At 38.3% G+C, this 24,078-nt stretch overlaps 1 protein-coding gene across 1 annotated transcript in view; it reads right to left on the bottom strand.

Moving 5' to 3' along the window:
• LOC140246058 (monocarboxylate transporter 7-like) overlaps window positions 1-19,096 on the bottom strand; it is a 55,905-nt gene extending 36,809 nt beyond the window's left edge. The window contains exon 1 of the mRNA XM_072325503.1: window positions 18,983-19,096. The gene's annotated coding sequence lies outside the window, so the exon portion shown is untranslated. The remainder of the gene's footprint in view (window positions 1-18,982) is intronic.
• Between the last annotated feature and the right edge of the window lie 4,982 nt (window positions 19,097-24,078).

The raw sequence follows: 24,078 nt of genomic DNA, 5'->3' as shown, positions 1-24,078 counted from the left end.
CCTTTGCCTGAGAAAGGATTGTAGCCTATCCCGCGAGTCAAAAAGAATCATTGCCGTGTTTATCATTAATCAATGACAAAATATCAATATTCTGATATTTTGAGGTCATTGACCTCTGGAGGTCATCAGATGTCAAAGGTAGAAACCTGTCAGGGTTCTATGGAACATGAAGACAATTCCACTGTAACAAAAAAAAAAATGAGTTTTTAGTACATTATTACCATATTTAACATTCATCAATGAGGCAAAATACCTATTTTTATCATATTTTGAGGTCATTGACCTCTGGAGGTCATCAGAGGTCAATTCAGACTTACCTCCCGATCTTAAAATGAATCTTATAACATGTACTAACACTGGTGAAAATTTCATGCTTTAGTCAAATTTTGCACAATTTTTCGGCTTATCTGCTCTACTAATATCGCCCACCGCGATAGTGGAAAAAAAAGGTTTTAAGGTCTATATGATACTGAATGTTGCTTACTTTCAAGAAACGTTGCCCTCGGGCAAGATCGTCTGAGATCCTCTTCATTGTTTGTATGATAAAAACTTTCATAGTTTTAATACACAAAACGTAACAACTTTGAATTCGGGAGACTCATTCTTGATGTATTCTTTAATTCAGTGAATACTTTTTGAGTCACAGCCGCTTGAATGTAAGTAGGCACCTAAGTCAATATAAGAAAGTCGGTCAAAGAATTCCAATTCAATCGATAAGTCAAAGGCAGGCATACCCGTATATCGATTATCGTGATGCTACTTGCAAACATTGGACACTTTTTTTTTCTGATGAAAGCGTCAATCATGCAAGTTCTATTGAATACACACATAAAGATTATGTGAGTGTGTTTGTATTCAGTGATTAATACCTTATTGGGTCCCATGACAATTGCTCCTGCGGCAATTGCTCCCACACTGTAAAAACATCGGTGTTAGATTTAATACCATGGGTGTTCAATCTAACACCGATCTAACTTCAATAGAGGACCACACCCACAGGTGTAGAAAATGTATTGTGACGGTGTTAAAAAGTGTTCACCTAGCACTTCGTGGTGTTAATTTGACACTGTGGCTGGTGATATTTTTGACACTGCGCTAGAGTTAATTCAATGACACCGCATGGTGTTGATTTGATATTGGTGGTGTTAATTTCAATGGTATAACACCCGTCCAGCTTCAATAGGGGACCACACCAACTGGTGTTACTGTGGTGTAAATGTGTTTACACATTTTTTCAAAAATCAAGTACTTTATCGGAAAATTCTTTATCGTCTTGTTGAAGTTCAAAATTAACAAGAAGTGCAGTAACTATAAGAAACTATTCAACAAACAATTTTAAATTTTGAAATGACACCCGGAGGTGTTAATCTAACACCATGAATGAGCACCGGAAATTTAACACCAGCTCGGTGTTTCATATTTAATACCGGACTTTTTGCAGTGAATGGAATATCTGCATGCTGAGTCAAATATAAATTCTACCCACGAATACAGATAACCTTAGCCCTATAGGCCCGATCATACTCCTTACCTTAAACTAAACATAAAACATTATCACAACCCTATTTGCCCTAACCCTAAAAGTCCTATAGGAGAAACTGAGGCCGGAGCAATAATGTCGCTGCTCTTCCAACAATAATAACGCAGTATGCACTGCGATTTTCAAGGGACTAGAGCAATTGAGAAAATACAAATAGTGATAGTTCAGTTCAAATCGTCAACGCAGTTTTGATTCCTGTTCATATTATATATAGGCCTACTCAATCTTATTTTGTCCGATACATTGTATTGATTTCACCCTCAAAAGCAGCAGAATCATATTAACAAACATGTATCAGTTAAAAAAAAATAACATGTATGATATCTGAATTTCCAACATTATCTAGTTTCATGGTTTATTAGCATTCAGCTGCAGGAATTCAACTGGTTAGTATGGCAATAGTGTCTACTTTCTAGACTAACATCGCTGGCTTATCTTATGGCGATAGTAAATGACCACGAGCGGTCCATGGCGGACCTAACATCGCTAGCTAATGGGAGGTCAGCGGAGAGCGCGAAGCTCCTGCATCAATGGCTGGAAGGATCGCAAAATAACGAGCGTGGATGATGCAACGTCCTCACTTGTCAAAAGCAGGCCACCTAAAACTCATTATGCGATGTAAAAATCACAAAAATTCTCTCTCGAAACAAACAAACGAACCTTGATTCTTTAATAATCAAATTGTTTTGGTTGCGCTGCTTCTGATCTCACCATGTCCACCGACAGCCAACCTGGATAAAAACAAGACGGTGCTCTGAGAAATCTAAAAACTATACTCTTGAATCAAGAAGAATGTATGTGTAGTTGTTATGACACATATATTGGAAAATCGCTGCTCAAGCAATTTCATTAGTGAAATGCACGTATTTTACAATAGAAAGCAAATATTTGGGCAGGTTGATTGTAATTTGATGTAATGTTTTTGTCTTTTCATCCATTTTCGCACAATCCAAAAATAATCAGAGATTACAATTCTAAAGGCATCAATGCTTGAACTGTAATTTCTGATTGTGTATTTTGGATTGTGCGAAAAATGGATGAAAAAAAAAAAAAAAACATTACGACTCACAATCAACCTGCCAAAATATTTGCTTTCTCTTTTGAAGTACGTGAATTTCGCTAATGAAATTGCTTGAGTAACGATTTCCCATCATGCATAACAACTACACATACATTCTTCTGGATTCAAGAGTATACATTATCTTCTGCGCATGTAGTTCTTAGATTTCTCAAAGCACCGTCTTGTTTTTATCTAGGCTGGCTGTCGGCGGACATTTGATCAAAAGCAGGAAAGCATGTTTAAAACACAATATTGTTGGCACGCTATTGACAGAAACAGGAATAAGAATTAACGAACGATAAACATCCATGAGTAGGCCTAGTAGGTCTATTGGTATATCCATAGCTCTCGTTCGTGTGTTTAATTCTTAATCATTCAAATCAAGTAGGCCTTGTTTGTTACGTAAATATCATTCCATCCGACTGATGAAACGAATACAATTCTTGCTATTTCAACCGTAATATAAGAAACTTGGTTAGGCCCTATATACATAATAATTTTCAGCTACAGAGAGGTGGAAAATGTCTCCTTTTTACCTCCCTAACATCAGTGTTTGGGCCGATTTTCACAAGGTCTTCCTGAACGCCTATTCAGCCCTTAAAATGCGTGCAGAAGTTCTGATCTTATCTGAAACACTGTACTGATCAACTCATTATTTAATTCAACCCCCCGTTATTACAATAAAAAACAACAACTTAGAACAGAAAAATTGACTAAAGTGGCTGAGAATTATGACATGAAACTGTCACGACGGGAAGGTTTAGTCAGAGAAGACAGAATTAAAAAAAACAAACAAACCCAAAGCAATACAAAACCAAGGGAGCACGTACTACGTGTTATGTTTCAATGTGTTCCACCCGTTATAATTGATGGAAAACCCTACCGATCTTGATTTATCGTTCTTGCAAATGTGACAGCGACACAACACCGAAAGGTCCAGGGATTTTGTGAGGGGATAATAATCAAAATCAGGGTGATGCTTGTTTTCATTCCGGGAGTTCGTTATTCCAAATTATAAAATGGGTTCAAGAATGTAGCCAATTGGAAGCGCTGAAATGAGTCACGTGCGAGTGCATTATTTTTTACGATCATGCACGGCCTGACGTCACAATGTTTACACTAGTAGTGCGCACTCAATCAGTTGTTACAAGTGCGCGTCACGCGCTACTATATGCGCTGTCAATCCTGTAAACAACTTCTAGTTCGTTCGGGCTGCCAGCCGGCCTTTCTTGTGCATGACATGTGGCGTACGTGTACTCTTATAGTACAGTACCTATGTGCGGGATTTCCAAGTGCGACGTGCGTAAATGTTTGGGACGAACATCTTCGGACATCTTGACTTTTGAGCGAGTGCTACATGTAGCTGCCTGGTATTGACCCACAAAGGTACGTGAAAAATGCTGTTAGTTTTCGACCCATTTTATAAAACAAATGATGCACAGGATTATTTCGTGGCGTTAGTGAAGGTGCGGCGCACTCGAGAGTATTGACAATGGTGCAACATGCACGAGGCGCAGCTCTATCCTGTGCATCATTTGTATAGACACAAATTTTGCAAAGTCGGGGCTCGTCAATCGGATGAAATGGGCTTCAGTATACACTACTAGTGTATATCCCAATATTTTGTGGCACTAATGTTTCGCTATACCTAATGCTTGTTTCTGTCACAATGAAATAAGATTCGTTCATCGTTTTGTCCGTTCCTTTCAAGATCATGTGGATAGAGAGGCAAGAGACCACTTTCAGCGACAGAATGTTTTCAAAGGGATTCGAGTTTTTTTTTTCTTTTAATAGAATCTTGTCATTTCCGGGTAATCGCATCTTTGAAACAACGGAATGCGAACGTTAAAGGAATAAATCGAACCTCGGATCAAATCTTTGTATGATTCGGACCTTCGGAATTACCGAAATCAATTCAATATCTTACAAAAAAAAAAAAAAAGTCATCATTATGCAGAGTGCAGTTCCAGATAATAAATGGCTTCAAATTTGTGATACGAAGTCCAGAACAGAGTTGAAACTGCAGTAGGATTTCAACTGCATTTTCCAACAAAACTAAACTGATATTTCACAGCACTTCACTGCAGGGGCAAACTGCACCATCCAGGTTCCATTGTACACATTGTCTGCTCATGTATGTATTACAGGGAAAATTCGACTTCAAAGAAAGCCGTAAAATGGATTAGTGGCAGTTTCATAAAAGAAAACGAGACTTAGTTATAAAATCTTTGATTCTTTAATGTTTCTATCACTTTAAAAAACCGAGTGAAAATGTTAACCCTTAAAGGAGTGAATAAGAGAAAAGAGTGAGTTTAGAGTGAAATTGGAGTGAATTTTGAATGAAAATGTTTATTTTCACTAATTTTGGAGTGATCTCAGGATCACTCCAAAATCTTAAAGTGATCCCTAATGAGATCACTCGAAAAATAATGTAAATGAACATTTTCACTCAAAACTCACTCCAATTTCACCCTAAACTCACTCTTTTCTGTTACTTTTTTCATTCTTTTTTTAATGGAAGTGTTGAATGAACTTGAATTCACTCCTTCAAGAGTAAACATTTTCACTCGATTTTTTAGAGAGGAGTATCCGAAGACGTGAATCGGTGATAATCAATTAGGCCTATTATTCATCATTAGATTTTCAGGTATGAAGAATGCCTCACACTTTGCAACGGCGTTGTACGGAAATGTACATATTTTTCCATTGATTATTATCCAGCATCTACAACCAACTCGCGCTCAATGTTTATCGCTGTTAAGTTACAAAAAAATCTACATTTTGATGAAAATTATATGATCTCTTCTTCTTGATTTACCTGAAAAATGAAAACTATAGAAAAGATTGTGGAAATCAGTATATGGTCAGATGTGATCCAAAATATGTTGTGCTTTGAGCTAGAACAGTTTGAAAAAGTGACTGTGATGCCTACATGATCAAACCAGGGAGAGGGACCTCCCTGATCTAAGAATAAGCTGGCTGGCGATATCGAGACTAAATACACTCCGTGTACACTTGACGATCAATTCGATAATAGACACAGGTGACGGAGAGGACACAGAAGCCAAACGTGAACACTGTACCCGACCAAGGAGTTACCTCCTTGACCCGACTACCGTTAGATCTGTGGCTGCGAACGTTAAGTACAAGTACCTCCTTGATTTCATACCGGCGAGCCGTATGTATAATACAAATCTAATAACCCGGGGCCTGGGTATCCATTTGCCAATATCTTTTGTTCACTGGTCGACGAGTGTGCACGTTGTTATGACTGTTCATTCCGTTATCTTCAAAGAATCGTCGTATTACTATGTACAATTGTGTTTCTGTTTCTGCCATACGGCAATCTCTTAGCCATGATTGCGAGTGTTTGTACAAACCGTTGTGTTGCTGCTGGTGCGTGCCTGTGTATTGGTTGGTCTGTGTATGTTCTGCTTGTGTGTGTGCCTGGCTTGTTTACTTAATTTACGTTAGTTCGATATCTGATTATGTGTTTGCTATGTAGTGGTATTTATCATGTGTACTAGTACTAATTTGCAAGAAGAAACAAATTCCAGTAAATGGATGTAATTATGTTGATTGTGAAGTTTCTCAAGGTAATAACTAGATAATGATTTTGATATTTTAGATGTAAATGCTATAGTACAAGCTTAAATAAAAATCATAATGAGCTGGTTTCTTTATTGTCCTGCGCCTCAAACATACCTCAGTAATTGGTGTTTCTGAAACCTGGTTAAAACCCACTTCTAATGTTATTTTATTCTAAATATCATGATGTATAGGGCCGACTCTTTTGCTCATGTAGGCCCTATAGTATGCTAACGAGGCTGGTGGCGGGGTTGCCTTGTTGTCAAAGAAGAATGTGGACAGTAAAATTTGTGATTATTTTGTCTGGTACAAATCCAGGATGCGAATCATTTTTAATAATAATAATAATAATAGCTGGTTGGAAAGCAGTATAGCTGGTTGCACGCACAGAGCACAGAGTGATATTGTATCTTTTACAAAAAAACATTGAATTCCAGTTGCAAATCTTACACAAGGAAAATAGAGATATTTATATCATGGGAGATTTTAATTGATCTTATGAATTATGTCTTTGAGGACTTGATGAATTCAAGTACAATGTGGTTGCCTAGACAGAAAGATCCGTCCGTCCGGAAGAGTCTTTTATTTTTTTATATTTTTTTTTTTATATTTTTTTATTTTTTCACGTTATCGCTCTCCTCCGGAGACACGTGTATTTTTAGGAGGGGATCCGTGAAGCCAGACGCAGTCTCCGCGGAACGTAATTATTCCCGACGACCAGATACAGACCGATCTGTCGGTCAAGTATAAGTTGCCTTACTCTAGGATTGTTGTCCACAATGCATGATGCCATGAACTGTACAATAGTTTTCTTTTCTAGCAATGACGGCACAAGATTCATGACTTTTGAATCGATTGTCTGATTTTCCTCAAACTTTCATTGATGATTGTGTTCTACCAATATTGCTGCTTTCACTCCATTCACATTTATATTTAGGCTTCGGTTTGAACTTCTGCTCAGTATAAAGAAAGCGAAAGCCATGTACAGCCTCATTGGAATAAATAAACGGGAAAAGTGAAGACCGGTATCCATGTACCCAAGAAATGAGGATGAATGCGTTGGGCGGATCAATGTATTTAAATATCTCGGAGTAATCATAATTATTTATCAACGCCTAAAATGGAACAGACAGCCCTCTACCGATGTGATGTCAGGTAAACTTGCGCGAAGAATAGGGTACAGGCCTATATAATCATGAATAAAATATATAAAAAATAATTAAATAAATAAATAATTGCCTTTTTGAATTTTGCCTCCATTTGTCATATGTTTCCTTTTCAGGAAAATTAAGTATTTCTCTTGGAGTCCCGAGTCCACTTTCATTATACATACATATATATATATATATATATATATATATATATATATATATATATATATAATTGATAGATATATATATATATATAGGCCTACATAATATTACACATGTATATATTTATATATATATATATATATATATTGTATACAGAATATATATATATATATATATATATATATATATATATATATATATACAGGGCTGCACACTAACCCATTTTTTCTGCCGGTCCAACCTGTCTCTGTCGGACTGGTAAATGCCCCGTTTTACCATTTTTTACCGGTCCGAACAGAAAATTTACCGGTCAACAACGACAACCTGAAAAAACATTCAATGACATGCAAACTCATTTTCTTGTTTTTTTTTTATGGACGTCCCCCCCCCCCCCCCCCCCACCCATGTACATTCTACAGAGATTAATATTTTTTGGAAAACTTGCATTATATATTGCACAAGAAATTAAAAAAAGATAGGAAAAAATAGAATGTTTGTTTGTGAACTACAGTGTAAAATGATAATAAACAAATTAAGATTGTGTCAAATGCGTTTGTGACTTTTTCGAAACATCGGCGCACGAACTTGCTGCGTAACCTGCTCTTGGTGGTCAGTTGGATTGCGACGATTTAATGAATTATTTTAGCTGTGATATTTTCTGATGCACGCGCTACAAGGGGTTCTTTATTTTTCTCCCGATAATCTATTCACATTTGTGCATGCGTTCTTGAAAGGTACACGACATGCAGGGCCGAATTCGCAATCCTTTTTTGCGCCCATTTCCACCTCAAATATTAGCGGGTTTGTGACAATTTCATGAATTACTTCGGTTGTAATATTTTCTGATGCACGCGCCAAAAGGGGTTGAAATGCGTCCTTTATTTTTTCCCAATAAACTCTTCGAATTTCGTAAGTGCGTTCTTAAAAGATGCACCACATGGCCGAATTCATGATGCGTTTTGCGCCTATTTCTACCCCAAATATCAGCGGGATTGTGACGATTTCATAAATTACTTCGGCTGTAATCTTTTATGATGCACGCGCCAAAAGGGGTTGAAAATGTGTCCTTTATTTTTTCCCGATAAACTTTTCGAATTTCATAAGTGCGTTCTTAAAAGATGTTTCACACGGCCGAATTCATGATATTTTTTGCGCCTATTTCTACCTCAAATATCAGCGGCATTGTGGCGATTTCATGAATTACTTCGGATGTAACTTTTTGTGATGCTCGCACCGGCTAGAATGGTTGATAATGCGTCCTTTATTTTTCTCCCCATAATCTCTTCGCATTCCGTACATGCGTTCTTTAAAGGTATACGACACGGCCAAACTCACGATCCTTTTTGCGCCTATTTCTACCTCAAATATCAGCGGGATTGCGATGATTTTATGAAGTACTTCGGCTGTAATCTTTTATGATACACGCGCCAAAAGGGGTTGAAAATGTGTCCTTTATTTTTCCACGATAAACTCTTCGCATTTCGTAAATACTTTCTTAAAAGATACGACACGGCCAAAAATCAAGATTCTTTTTGCGCCTATTGTTTCCTCAAACTTCAATGGGATTGCGATGATTTCATGAATTATCATTCGGCTGTAATTCACGGGCCAAAAATGGTTGAAAATGTGTTCTGTATTTTTCTCCCAATAATCTCTTCGCATTTGGTACATGTGAATACGACACGGCCGAATTCAAGATCCTTTTAGCGCCTATTTCTACATCAAAATAATATCAGCCGAATTGTGGCGATTTCATGAATTACTTCGGATGTAATCTTTTGTGATGCACGCACCAGCTATACTGGTTGAAAATGCGTTCTTTATATTTCTCCCCATAATCTCTTCGCATTCCGTACATGCGTTCTTTAAAGGTATACGACACGGCCGAATTCACGATCCTTTTGGCGCCTATTTCTACCTCAAACATCAGCGGGATTGCGATGATTTCATGTATGACTTCGGATGTAATCTTTTATGATACACGCGCCAAAAGGGGTTGAAAATGTGTCCTTTATTTTTCCCCGATAAACTCTTCGCATTTCGTAAATGCGTTCTTAAAAGATACACGACACGGCCAAAAATCATGATTCTTTTGCGCCTATCGTTTCCTCAAACTTCAACGGGATTGCGATGGTTTTATCAATTATCATTCGGCTGTAATCTTTATGATGCACGGGCCAAACGGGGTTGAAAATGTGCCCTGTATTTTTCACCCAATAATCACTTCGCATTGCGTACATGCCTATCTACGTCACGGCCGAATTCACGATCCTTTTAGCGCCTATTTCTACATCAAACATCAGCGGGATTGCGATATGCCATTAATTATTTCGTCTGTAATCTTTTGTGATAAATGCACCAGAAGGGTTGAAAATGCGTTCTTTATTTTTCTCCCGATAATTTCTTCGCATCTGTGCATGCGTTTTCAAAATTATACACTGCATGCAGGGCCGAATTTGAGATTCTTTTTGCGCCTTTTATTGTTATCTCAAATTCCAAGGGGATTGCGAATTTTCATGAATTACTATTCGGCTGTAATCTATATCATGCAAACGCCAAAAGGGGTGAAAATGTGTCCTTTATTTTTCTCCCGCTAATCTTTTCCCATTTCGTACGTGCGTTCTTAAAAGGTATACGTCACGGCCGAATTCACGATCCTTTTTGCGCCTATTTCTACCTCAAATATCAGCGGGATTGTGGCGATTTCATGAATTACTTCAGATGTAATCTTATAATGCACGCACCAGAAGGGTAAAAATGTGTTTTTTTATTTTCTCCCGATAATCTTGTCGCATTTGTGCATGCGTGTTTGATAACCAACACGGCATGCAGGACTGAATTCAAGATCCTTTTTGCGCCCGTTATTTCCTCAAATTTCAACGGGATTGCGTTGATTTCATGAATTGTTATTCGGCTGTAATCTTTTATGATGTACTCACCAAATGTGTCCTTTATTTTTTTTTCTCTCCTCTATAATCTCTTCGCATTTCGTACATAAGCTTTTGAAAGATACGACGCGGCCGGTCGAATTCACGATCCTTTTTGGGACGATTTCTACCTCAAATATGTAAGCGGGACTGCGATGATTTTATGATTTTTTTCTCCCTAGTATTATCTCTTCACATTTTGTGCATGCGTTCTTAAAAAGTACACGGAAGGGCCGATTTCGTGATCCTTTTTGCGCCTATCTTCATTATGAGACCATTCTGAACGAATGAAAATATTCATCTGTGAAATAACTGTGGAAAATGAAAATAAACGCAATCAGATCCATTTACTGTATCGTTGAATATCGAATGTCTTTTTACTTTTTCTAAAAATCAACACAAGTAAATTAGTTCTAACATAACTGCCACGCGAAGCCGGGATCGGATTGATCTTGCGTTAAAAAATCATGAGCAAAATGACTCAGAAATGCGTGCGCTTCTATCAATGTTTCTTGTCTGGCATGACCGCCGATCGCAAGCAAACGAAAAGCAGTTACACTGTTCTATACATGCTTTGCATGTATTGCATCGCATGGCAGTGCGTGAACAGCGCCAAATGTGGGCATGCGCAAGCGAGCGCGAATAACTGGTCGACTGCTAGTGCTCAAAACTAATATGTTTACTGTACAAATTGCACCGGTAAACATAAACGAAAACTTGCGTAAAACTTGTTGAACAGTGCGATATCTTGCCTTCTGTTTCTTCCTGATCGGGGCTGCTCTTTTTCTTTCTACTGACCCCACCAATGCTTTTTTCTTACTGGTCATGTCGGACCGGTAACTTGTGGATTTCCTGAAAAGTTACCGGTCCGACAGTGACTTTTACCGGTCTTTGACCGTCGGACCGGCGCCAGTGTGCAGCCCTGATATATATATATATATATATATATATATATATATATGTATATAGGCCTATTATGTTCTATGTCATGATTTTAACTAAGGAGGTACTATATGCAGAGTACCTCACTGTAATGGTTGTTCTGCAGAATTTCAGCAATATACTGACGCCTGACCGTGCACTGGCGTAGCCGGGGGGAAGGGGGGGGGGGGGAGGCGATGGGGGCGGTCCCCCCCCCCCCCCCCTAAGATTGGGACCGGGGATTTGGGAGGCGGAAAAAAAATGCGTGTATACTGTATGCATGCACATGCAGCGGGTCTCCTTTGCAACCTTTCATCAAATGAGATCATATTTTTTGAATATTTCACTCAAAGTGTGCACCAGATCGTTGAATTTCAATTCAAAATATGCAAAATCTCCCCCCCCCCCCTAAGATTGGGACCGGGGATTTGGGAGGCGGAAAAAAAAATGCGTGTATACTGTATGCATGCACATGCAGCGGGTCTCCTTTGCAACCTTTCATCAAATGAGATCATATTTTTTGAATATTTCACTCAAAGTATGCACCAGATCGTTGAATTTCAATTCAAAATATGCAAAATCTCTCTTGCTTGGGAGGGGGTATCCCCCTCCCAAATCCTCCCCCTCTCTGCATCTTTCCCTAGCTTAGTACACTTTTTAGATTTACAAAAAAAATATGAATAATTCTGAGTGCACAAGACTTATCACTTATATTCCGAAAACTCAAAGTTCCCTCATGTACAAGGGGAATTTCCCCTTTTAATCGACCCTTTCCTCTCTCAGTCCCCCCCCCCCCATCATTTTTTTTTTTTTTGGTAATGATTTCCCAAATATTTCATCAAATATGCGTTTATACGAGATATCTCAATTTCAACCTTAAAAAGGCAAAAGCTCCATCGTACGGGAAGGGTGGAGATAACACTCGCCCTCCCCTCCCCCCCCCCCCCACCATGCATAGAAGTAGACTGTGGCTACACTTTGAACATAAACAGTTTTCCAAATATGACACAAAATGTGTGCACCAAAACGTTTAACTGCAATCAGAAAATAATACAGAATCTCCTTCCACAGACTTGCTACTCTTCTCTTCTGATTGACAAATTTCCAGATAGTCCAACAAAAGTGAGCGCCAGATTGTTGAATTTCAGATCTAAAAGCTTATAACTGAAAAAAAAGGCTCCCTTGAATATGGGAGAGGTATCTTGCCACCCTTCCATTGCTTGTTACCCACTATAGACTTAGTACATTTTTGGGAATGACAATTTCCGAATTTTCCACAAAAAAGTGTGCTCCAGATCGCTTTATTTCAATTCTAAAAACGCAAAAGCTCTACGAGCGGGAGGGGGAATCCCCCTTCCCCTAAGCTCTACCTCACTAGACTTTGTACATGTACATACACACAGATGATGCACATTCGGAATAAAAGCTAAATTCCGTGATTTTAACACTTCGGTGAAAAAGTATTGCACCAAAATTTGCACCAGATCACTGAATTTCAGGTCTGAAAATGCAAAATCACCTTCGTGTGGGAGGGGATATGCCCCTATCTAAACCCTCGTCTTCATGCTTTTTCTGTTTTACAGACAGCGTTCATGATATTCAGTGTAAGAATTAATACAAGAAGATTATTTACATGACACTATTTTATAGGCAAATTGTTCAATAATAATCTACACTAAAATAATACTGCAACCTTAAACAAGTGGGACTGTTTCGACTCGTTAAAACACGCAAAAACATGCATCAAATTGCACCATTTGCAACATCAAAATGCAAAAAGTTCTCACCGTGGGAGGGGGGGGGACACCCCCCTCCCACAGTCCCCCCTCCCACACCCTCCCCTCTCCCGTCGCTCGCTCCGCTCGCTCGGGTTCAGTCTTGTTCATGATATTTAATGAAAATAATTGATACAAGAAGTGTATCTAAATTATACCATTTTATAGGCAAATTGTTCAATGATGATCTACATCAAAATATACTGCTATCTTAAACAAGCAGGACTGTTTCACGTCTCCCACACCCTCTCTCCCCCCGCTCCGCTCGCTCGGGTTCAGTCTCGATCATGATTTTAAGTGAAAATAATTAATACAAGAAGTGTATTTAAATTATACCATTTTATAAGCAAATCGTTCAATAATAATCTACACTAAAATATACTGCAACCTTAAACAAGTGGGACTGTTTCGACTCGTTAAAACACGCAAAAACATGCATCAAATTGCACCATTTGCAACATCAAAATGCAAAAAGTTCTCACCGTGGGAGGGGGGACACCCCCCTCCCACAGTCCCCCCTCCCACACCCTTCCCTCTCCCGTCGCTCGCTCCGCTCGCTCGGGTTCAGTCTTGTTCATGATATTTAGTGAAAATAATTGATACAAGAAGTGTATCTAAATTATACCATTTTATAGGCAAATATTGTTCAATAATAATCTACATCAAAATATACTGCTATCTTAAACAAGTAGGACTGTTTCACGTCTCCCACACCCTCCCCCCCCCCCCCTCCCTCTCCGCTCGCTCGGGTTCAGTCTCGATCATGATTTTAAGTGAAAATAATTAATACAAGAAGTGCATTTAAATTATACCATTTTATAGGCAAATTGTTCAATAATAATCTACACTAAAATATACTGCAACCTTAAACAAGTGGGACTGTTTCGACTCGTTAAAACACGCAAAAACATGCATCAAATTGCACCATTTGCAACATCAAAATGCAAAAAGTTCTCACCGTGGGAGGGGGGACACCCCCCTCCCACAGTCCCCCCTCCCACACCCTCCCCTCTCCCGTCGCTCGCTCCGCTCGCTCGGGTTCAGTCTTGTTCATGATATTTAGTGAAAATAATTGATACAAGAAGTGTATCTAAATTATACCATTTTATAGGCAAATATTGTTCAATAATAATCTACATCAAAATATACTGCTATCTTAAACAAGTAGGACTGTTTCACGTCTCCCACACCCTCCCCCCCCCCCCTCCCTCTCCGCTCGCTCGGGTTCAGTCTCGATCATGATTTTAAGTGAAAATAATTAATACAAGAAGTGCATTTAAATTATACCATTTTATAGGCAAATTGTTCAATAATAATCTACACTAAAATATACTGCAACCTTAAACAAGTGGGACTGTTTCGACTCGTTAAAACACGCAAAAACATGCATCAAATTGCACCATTTGCAACATCAAAATGCAAAAAGTTCTCACCGGGGGGGGGGGGGGGACACCCCCTCCCACAGTCCCCCCTCCCACACCCTCCCCTCTCCCGTCGCTCGCTCCACTCGCTCGGGTTCAGTCTTGTTCATGATATTTAGTGAAAATAATTGATACAAGAAGTGTATCTAAATTATACCATTTTATAGGCAAATTGTTCAATAATAATCTACATCAAAATATACTGCTATCTTAAACAAGTAGGACTGTTTCACGTCTCCCCCCCCCCCTCTCCCCCCCCCCCCCCCCCCCCCGCTCCGCTCGCTCGGGTTCAGTCTCGATCATGATTTTAAGTGAAAATAATTAATACAAGAAGTGTATTTCAATTATACCATTTTATAGGCAAATCGTTCAATAATAATCTACACTAAAATATACTGCAACCTTAAACAAGTGGGACTGTTTCGACTCGTTAAAACACGCAAAGACATGCATCAAATTGCACCATTTGCAACATCAAAATGCAAAAAGTTCTTACAGTGGGAGGGGGGACACCCCCCTCCCACAGTCCCCCCTTCCACACCCTTCCCTCTCCCGTCGCTCGCTCCGCTCGCTCGGGTTCAGTCTTGTTCATGATATTTAGTGAAAATAATTGATACAAGAAGTGTATCTAAATTATACCATTTTATAGGCAAATTGTTCAATAATAATCTACATCAAAATATACTGCTATCTTAAACAAGTAGGACTGTTTCACGTCGATGAAACGCGCAAAAACGTGCATCAAATTGCACCTTTTACAACATCAAAATGCAAAAAGTTCTTACCGTGGGAGATACGAATGCACTAAGTAAATCCGATAGTGCCCCCCCCCCCTTTTTTTTTCTATTCATTCGTACCTGGCTATACCGTTTATTGGGTGTCATGATTACTTCAGCAGCAAAGAGGGAATTGTCGACAGCAAAGTAAAGAAATATTCGAGGTTAGAGTTCGGCATGAGCAAACACACATATCGGTTCGTCCGTCGCGGAGAAGTTCAAGTTCAAGTTCAAGTTCAAGTTTTATTTAACCAATTCATTAAACATTTGACATTTTACAAAAGGATACAGCATTAAGAATAATGAATGGTTTGGGACCCCAAAAGAAGCAGTGCTTGTAAAAAGGGGTCCCGGATAAACATATAAAACAAAACATACTAAAGTTTTAAACATATTAACAAGAAGTATAATAGTAACATATTTACTTTTTTTTTTTTGTTTTCAGTGATCTTTTTATTAATTCCATTTCCTTTGAGAATATAACAATACAAAAAAAAAAACACACACACACATTCTGCATAACATCTCATGTATATGTAACATATCATGTAAATTTTCCTACAGTTATGAGACATAATCCATAATCCATAAAACAAGAATAATCATTCAATTCATTTTAAGGCAGAAGTCAAACAGAAGACAGAAAATAGAATGAATTATCCGATCATTCCTTTTTAACTACAAAACAAACAAGAAAAATTCATATGCAATTGTAAGCAATTTAGCCAAACACTGAAAAACAGGAAATGAATTTTTTATTATATTAAAAGAACAATAACAACAACAACAACAAAAACCACCCTCATTCCCACCTTTCCACCATACCCAACCCTCAACTACTCATAACTTTAAACTTTAACCCCCCCAAAAAAAAAGAAACCGTCCCTCTCATATCTAAACCACCTCCCCATCCTCTACACCACATCCACCTCCTTACCCGAGACAGACACACTCCCTCTCATCCACCTCTCATCCACCCACCCATTCACACACCCACCCTGCACACACATCCACTTAACACACACACACACACACATCCACACCCCCCTGCACACACATTCACTCAACACAACACACAATTATTTCTGCTCGCATTCAGAACATTAATAATTATACTAATTATGCTTAGGATATATGCTGCATACACACAATACATGAATGCACATACACATATACACACAATATACATATCCACATACCTGCATATATATTTTATATACACAATACTTATCTCTGAACTCAAAAATATCTAAAGAAAAAAAAAGTCAGTGATCAAACACACACAAAGGGGAGAAGTACGAGTGCATAAATAAGCTAATCTTTACAAATTATTTAAACATTCCCATTTCAGCAAATGCAAACCCGGTTTATTTCTTCTAATGGCAATATCATTCTCTTCCTTTCGACATATCCTTTTCCCACAAAAGGAACATAAATTATCAGCCACAAAACCAAATTTTAGGAGCTGTTCCTTAGTATAAATCGCCCCGTGTAATAACTTATATTGAAATTCTCTTAAATCTCCAAATAGAGTTGAACTTCTGGGCCTTATAAAAATATCTCTCATACTTTTATCAGCGAAAACAAATTTTTGGTGTCCATCTCTAATTTCTAAACAGTAAGACTGCTTTAAAAGAGACACGAAATATGAATAAATCTTCCTGGATTGTATCTTTTTTAAATCTGTAATTTGTCCAAAAAACTTTAAAGGTATATTAAAATCATTGACATCTACTTCATACCAATTGCATAAAATTCCATCATATTTCCCACTTTTCAAAATGGACTCACAAAGACTCCATACATAAGCAATATTTTCACTTTGTAAACCTAAATTTTGAAAATAACTAATTGGTCTTATGGATTGTTTCTCAAGTAATTGATCTAAATGATAAACATTCCGCTCATATAAATCTTCATTAAATGTCATTTTCCCTCTCAATAAAAAAATCTTTATTATTAAATATAATTTTTCCCACTTTTCAAAATGGACTCGCAAAGACTCCATACATAAGCAATATTTTCACTTTGTAAACCTAAATTTTGAAAATAATTATTTGGTCTTATGGATTGTTTCTCAAGTAATTGTTCTAAATGATAAACATTCCGCTCATATAAATCTTCATTAAATGTCATTTTCCCTCTCAATAAAAAATCTTTATTATTAAATATAATTGGATTAATTTTCCCTTCTTCAAAACTTCTACAGTTATATAAATCTTCCCAGGCAGCTAACATTTCTAAATAAAAAGATGGTGCCTTAAGTGAAAGTTTTTTTTTTTTGTCTCATGATTGCAAAGAAATAAAATTTTACCTCCTACAGCTTTAAAACTGTGATCAAAGTATACTTTCCAACTCATATTTCGTTCTCCATACAAAAGTCTTTTTACCCACATCACCCTCTGAGTTTTCACAAACAATTCAAAATTCATCATTTACATAGGACAGATGCAACACAAGCACACACACACACGCACACACACACACACACACATTCAATCACACAAACAGGTGTCACAAAAACGCTCATGCACATACATGTAGTTCACATGAAATTGCACAAAGATACTTTCTATTTTACTATACTTTTAAATTCAGCTTCCCTGATCAATTCTTGAAATGCAGATTCTCTGATTATGTAACGGCTCTTTTCACCTGCTAACACTACGAAAAGATGCATGTCTTTAATAGAGTATATAGGACTGTGAAATGAGCCATTAGGTCCACACAATGTAAGAGCATGTATTAAACCAAGGATGTACTAGGCGAGCCTAGTACCTCTATACGTGGTTTGTGTTTGTGTTTTTGTTTTACTATAGGGGGCACAGTTGCTTATTGCAGCATTAAAGAGATACATAGGCCCTACAGCTGAATACTGGTTGCGCCAGCACGGAGGCGAGACGACCTTCCTCCCTGGCGTATAGAAATGATGATACGGCTCGAAAAAACAAACAAACAAACAAAAACAGGGTGGTGGAAAGATGACACAATCACCAGAAGCTAAAAGGGGGTAAAGGAAGCTAATGTGTGAACGTACTGGGCAAGAGTCAGTACTGTTACACACTCCCAAAGTAACATCACTTTAAAGGGACTGTACAGTACTGGTTGAGGTGGGGATTCATGTTTTGAACATTCCTAAGTGAGATAGTGAAAAGCCTCTTATGAAATATGAAAGAGCATGTAATTTTAAGAAGGATTCAACGTTTATTTGATGAAAATTGGTTTTCAAATGGCTGAGATATCCAAAAAAGTGCTAATAATAAAAGGCGACATGCCACAACTTTATTAGGATCTCTTTGTTTCACCTTGTTTTTGGATATCTCAGCCATTTCAAAACCGATTTTCATCGAATAAACTTTTGATACCCCTTAGAACTGCATACTCTTTGACATCTCATAGAGTGGTTTCTGAATATCTCACAAAACGTTAAAAGCTAACTCCTCACCTCGACCAGAACTGTGCACACCCTTTAAACCAGAGAGGTGGGATAGACCAGGGAGGTGAGACAAACCTCACCTCCCTGGATAGACCCTACTTGCACATCCCTCCTCACTGCTTATAAGCAGTCCGCAGTCGATGTAATTTATAGACATAACATGTTTCTCTATAATAATAATATTCGACATCAGCTTCATTCAAAATAATATAACCTTTCTCTTACTTTTCAACGGAGTACCAGGCATGAAATCCGACCAACTTTGCAAACAGAACCCAGCAGCATGCCACAGTTGAACTCCTAAAATCAGAAACCTTGTATCTGTATGTACAAACGCATTCGTCAAGGTACCAACGCCTAGCTTTGCTTGCTCCTGCGTTGTGGATTTATCCTAGGTCAACAACATGCCGGTCTCTCATGCACTCCCAGAGCAGCGATGGTGCCATCGTTTGTGGTGTCACGACCCGCAGCTGCAGGCTGAACTCTCGTCAGTTGCTCGTATAGGCCTACAACCTATCACCAGAGACGGGCACGCCTCCTTGCGTGTTCGCTAATGACAAATCTCGATGACTGCGCACATCCGCATGCAGGTACCCAAGCGAGCCCACAGACCTTCAATGATTAGTGTCCAGCTCCGTCCCCTCTGTAGTCTTCATACGAAGACCCTTGATGCAAATTTGTGTACGATGGTAGGCTTATGAACAGCTGTTTTACGTCCAGGCTTTCTTCTTTGTTTTTTTATAAAGACACTGCCGGCAACTATTACTCAGACTGGTAATCGTTCATTAAAAAGATAAAAGAAAGAAAAACAAAGCAAATCAAGCCTCTCAAGTATGCCGGTCAAAACACATTTTTGTTCGCTAGTGCTATAGTGTCAATAGCGTGATAATTATCACATTTCGCTCCAAGCAAAAAGGGATCGAGGGGGTCTCACGGATCCGATTGTCCGACAGCCAGGGAGGAAGTATGCTTGTTGTTGTTGTTTTAAAGAACGAAAGGAGAGAGAGAGAATGGGGCCCTATACAAATAATTTGCCCCAGACAGCACTTAACATAAAACAAACATTATAAATCTTATAGAGATATAAACAAGAATATTAAATATATACCAAGTCTCCACGAGGGAGCTCATATTGTCTCCACGAGGGAGCTCGTATTATCTCCACAAAGGAGCTCATTAAAGGACAAGTTCACCTTCATAAACACAAGGATTGAGAGAATGCAGCAATATTAGGAGAACACATAAGTGAAAGTTTGAGGAAAATTGGACAATCGATGCAAAAGTTATGAATTTTTAAAACTTTTGTGTTGGAACCGCTGAATGAGGAGACTACTAAGGCTCGTGATGTCATATGAGTACAACAGTATAAAGAAAATGAAAAGAAAATTCAACATATTTTCATTTTTTTCGCATAATAGAAGAGCACTTGACTTGCCTCTTTCTAAAGGCAATGGGAATAATATTACCCATAACATAATTATATGTCAGTAACGAGTCAAGGGAAGGTGTACTTTTTTCAAAAGATGAAATTTTGTGAAATTCTCTTTATATTTTCCTTATATTGTTGTACGCATGTGACATCATACACTGCAGTAGTCTTCTCATCCAGTGGTGACTGCACAAAAACTTCAAAAATTCATAACTTTTGAATGGATTGTCCGATTTTCCTCAAACTTTCAATGATGTGTTCTACTAATATTGCTACATTCTCTCAATCCTTATGTTAATGAAGGTGAACTTGTCCTTTAAGTCTCCACGAGGGAGCTCATATTGTCTCCATAAAGGAGCTCATTACGTCTCCACGAGGGAGCTCATAAATGATATTAATGAATACCTCATTGAAACAAACTCAAATAACTACACAATACACGCGCGCGTGTACCGCACACTAACTCATCCACGTGCACACACTCAAACACACACACATACACCTCCAACCACGCACACACATACCAATATCATGGTTCAACCCAATGTAATATACGGTATTTAGATAGAGCACACACACAATGATATGTTTTACAAAATAGATAAGATTACTATGGCTGTATCATTATTTCGAGAAAAAAAAATACAGTGTTTATATCAAGGACCTCTGAGCGTCACAGCAATGATTCGGGAAAAAAATCAGAGGCGTTGATACAGGAAAATATATTTTTGCAGCAAACGACGGAGAAATGTTATACATATAATTATAATCGTGGTTTCTATGATGTATGAGTATACCTGCGGGCTTCAAGCCAAGAAAAGAAAGTAAATTTTGTGCCAGAAAGTGGGAGTCATAATAATCTTCAAATTGATTTTAAACCACAAGTTTTTAAGTATTAAAAGGTGCAGGCGACTCATGCGAGAGGGGATTTACAAAAATTTTGAGTTGTTCTTACTACTAAAAGAATGATAAGTGTATCATTAACTATAAATAAGTATATGGACGAAGGGATCCCCTGTTCTTGCTAGGGAAACGCATGCAAGGAACGTAAGACAATATATATGTACATGTATATGTTTTACATAATAGAGACCCATTGAGGGAGATGCCGGGATCTGCAACAGCGAGTGACTCCCAAACCCCGCTTGCTGCAGATTCCGGCACCTGGGCGAGGTGGACGGAGGACTAGGAGGCCTCGACGTGACGGCTGACCCCAAGGTCGGGTTGATGTCGGAGGGAACCGGAGAGCGATGTCCGCTGTGAATGTCGTGAAGGTCTATTACGCTGAGGATAGGAGAGAGTGAAAGTCCTTCCCCTGTGTACTGGGAAGGGGAAAGCGAGACTAAATAAAACATAAGTGAAATTAGTCACAATTAAGCATAAATGAAGAAAAAACAAAACAAACAAACATAATTATTATTAATAAGCAAATATATGCCAACATGACGTGTGTACTACTAGGCAACTCGCAATTATTTTGAAAATCTACGTTTGCAGATGATGATACATACATCTTCAAAATCCACCACTGCAAATGATAATGCATACATTATACAAGCTTCCCCAATAATGCATGCCAATGCAACGTGGGAGACATTATTAATAAACAATTGATGTATAATAATGATAGTGCATAATAACATTATAATACCGACGACTCACAAAATATCTTGAAATCTACGTTTGCAAAATGATGGTACATACATTCTGCAAGACTTCGCAAAGTCCATGCTACAGCAAAGTTATGCAATCTTAAATACCGTGATATTTGTTGGTTTCCTTGACATAGGTAATAACTGCGTCCAGAGCTTTTTGGTTTGCGAGTAAATCAGAGACTCCGATGTTTGGTGATTGCTTATGGATAGCACGTATGAGATTCGTACGTTGATTTGTGTGTTGTTTGCAGTGTAATTGATAATGTTCCACGGTTTCCAATTCATTGCATATTGAGCAAAGTCCAGTGGGGTGCTTACGGATAATAATATATTATGATAAAAAGTTGCTAATCTGGCTCTGCCCATGCGGAGTCGGTGAGTTATTATTTCATCAAGTCTATTCAGACTTTCAAAGGTGAAGTGTTTGAGGCAAAGGGTTGGATGTTGAAAAGATGGCGTCCTTTATTAGACGAGCGCCATAACGCGTTCCAAGCGTCAAGACACCTATGTTTAATTACATATTGTATATCAGCAACATTTAGAGGAACACTTATTGTAATATTCTTACGTAAACTTTGTTTGGCAAGATAATCGGCTTTTTCGTTGCCCACTAGACCACAGTGAGCTGGTACCCATGCTAAAGTGATGTCACATCCATTCATTATAATATTTGACTTCATTGGGAAGGTCAAGGATATTTGAGGTGTGATTATTGAAAAGTGTCAAGGCACTGAGAGAATCTGAGAAAATAACAGCTCTGAGAGGGGGAGAGGATTCCAGCCATGATAATTAAGGCAAGAAGAATCGCTACCAGTTCTGTACGACAAATTGAGATGGGTGAAACCCTTTCACTTATTTCATGACGATAGTGAGGTACGTAAATTCCAATGCCAGAACAGTTAGTGGAGGGATTGTAGTATCCAGTACTTGGTCAATGATAATGTTGAAAGCATGGACCACAGTCAGGTCTGCCAGTCTATTTATTTATCCATGTATCATCATAAATACTACAGGGATCATGGGAACCGTCAGTGTAAATTGTCAGGTGATTTGAATATGTGGTATTTATGGTTTGAAGAGCAGTTTGATGTTGCGCTGAAGAAAGGGCGGTCTTGGGACATGAGCTGTGAAGGGAGAGGTCAATATTGGGATGTTCAGTGGACCAAGGGGGACTGGGATAAACGCGGATAGGTTGCAGCTTTAGAAAAGTGTCCGTAAGCGGCTTGATTCGGAGAACGAAAGGAAGTTTGTTTTGTGGCCATTTATTCGATGAGAATTGCCAGCAGTTGACAATGGCTTTTCGGACGGGGTGAAGTGGGGACAGTGTGTATAATAATAGGCGCAGTAAATAAAGGCGGCCCTTTCGCGGCGTATATGGAGTGGTGGTTCGTTACATTCTACTTGAAGTGCATGCAGGGCAGTGGATGGTAACGCGCCGGTGCATATTCGAAGGGCATGGCCCTGTACGGTATCTAGTTTGCTTGAAAGGAGCGGGGATAAAGAACCATAGATTTCACAGGCTAAAGCGGGGTTCCCACTATCACGATTGGCGCCACGATTGGAATCAATCGTGCAGCAAGCGTGATGGTCTTATCAGATTGTATCAGATCTTAAGGTCAATCGTGGCAATCGCGTTAATCGAAGTAAAATTTTGGACGGTTCAAAAATTTTCTACGATTAACACGATTAGTTTTTGATCGTGATCATCGCATCAGATCGTCTAGGATCGTATCCAAACGCAGCAAATCTCTTCTAATCGTGCTTCTTAATCGTGTTGATCGGGATCGACTTTTTTACTTCACTTCCGCTTATTATTATTTTTTTTTTTGCCTATTTGCCCTTATTCTACTCATAAATTGATTTCTTTTGTATTCTGATAGGTGGTAGCCTGCATCTTTAGATTATTATTTCCAAACGGTAAATTGTATGACGGCGTGGGGTTTAATTGTAGTAATTTTTAAGGTACATTATCAATTTTTTTTTAATGATTTCATGAAATGAAAGTTGTATTACAGATTTTTAGATGTTTTCATACATTATGTTGATGATGTTTTACATTAATGAGTTGCTATTTTGGAGGGGGTGCAGTATCCTGCTGTTTGTGTATTGTACATAGTAATTAAGAGTTGTTGTTTCATCAGCCATCGTTTGACCCCATTAAATCTATTTTGACACTTTTCAATGTCTTTTTTTGTATGTTTGGTAGAGCATAATTTTAGAGGAAAATGGTTATTTTC

This window comes from Diadema setosum, chromosome 2 (assembly GCF_964275005.1).
Source record: "Diadema setosum chromosome 2, eeDiaSeto1, whole genome shotgun sequence".
Classification (NCBI taxonomy): domain Eukaryota; kingdom Metazoa; phylum Echinodermata; class Echinoidea; order Diadematoida; family Diadematidae; genus Diadema; species Diadema setosum.
This window is presented reverse-complemented; position numbering and strand designations above follow the sequence as displayed.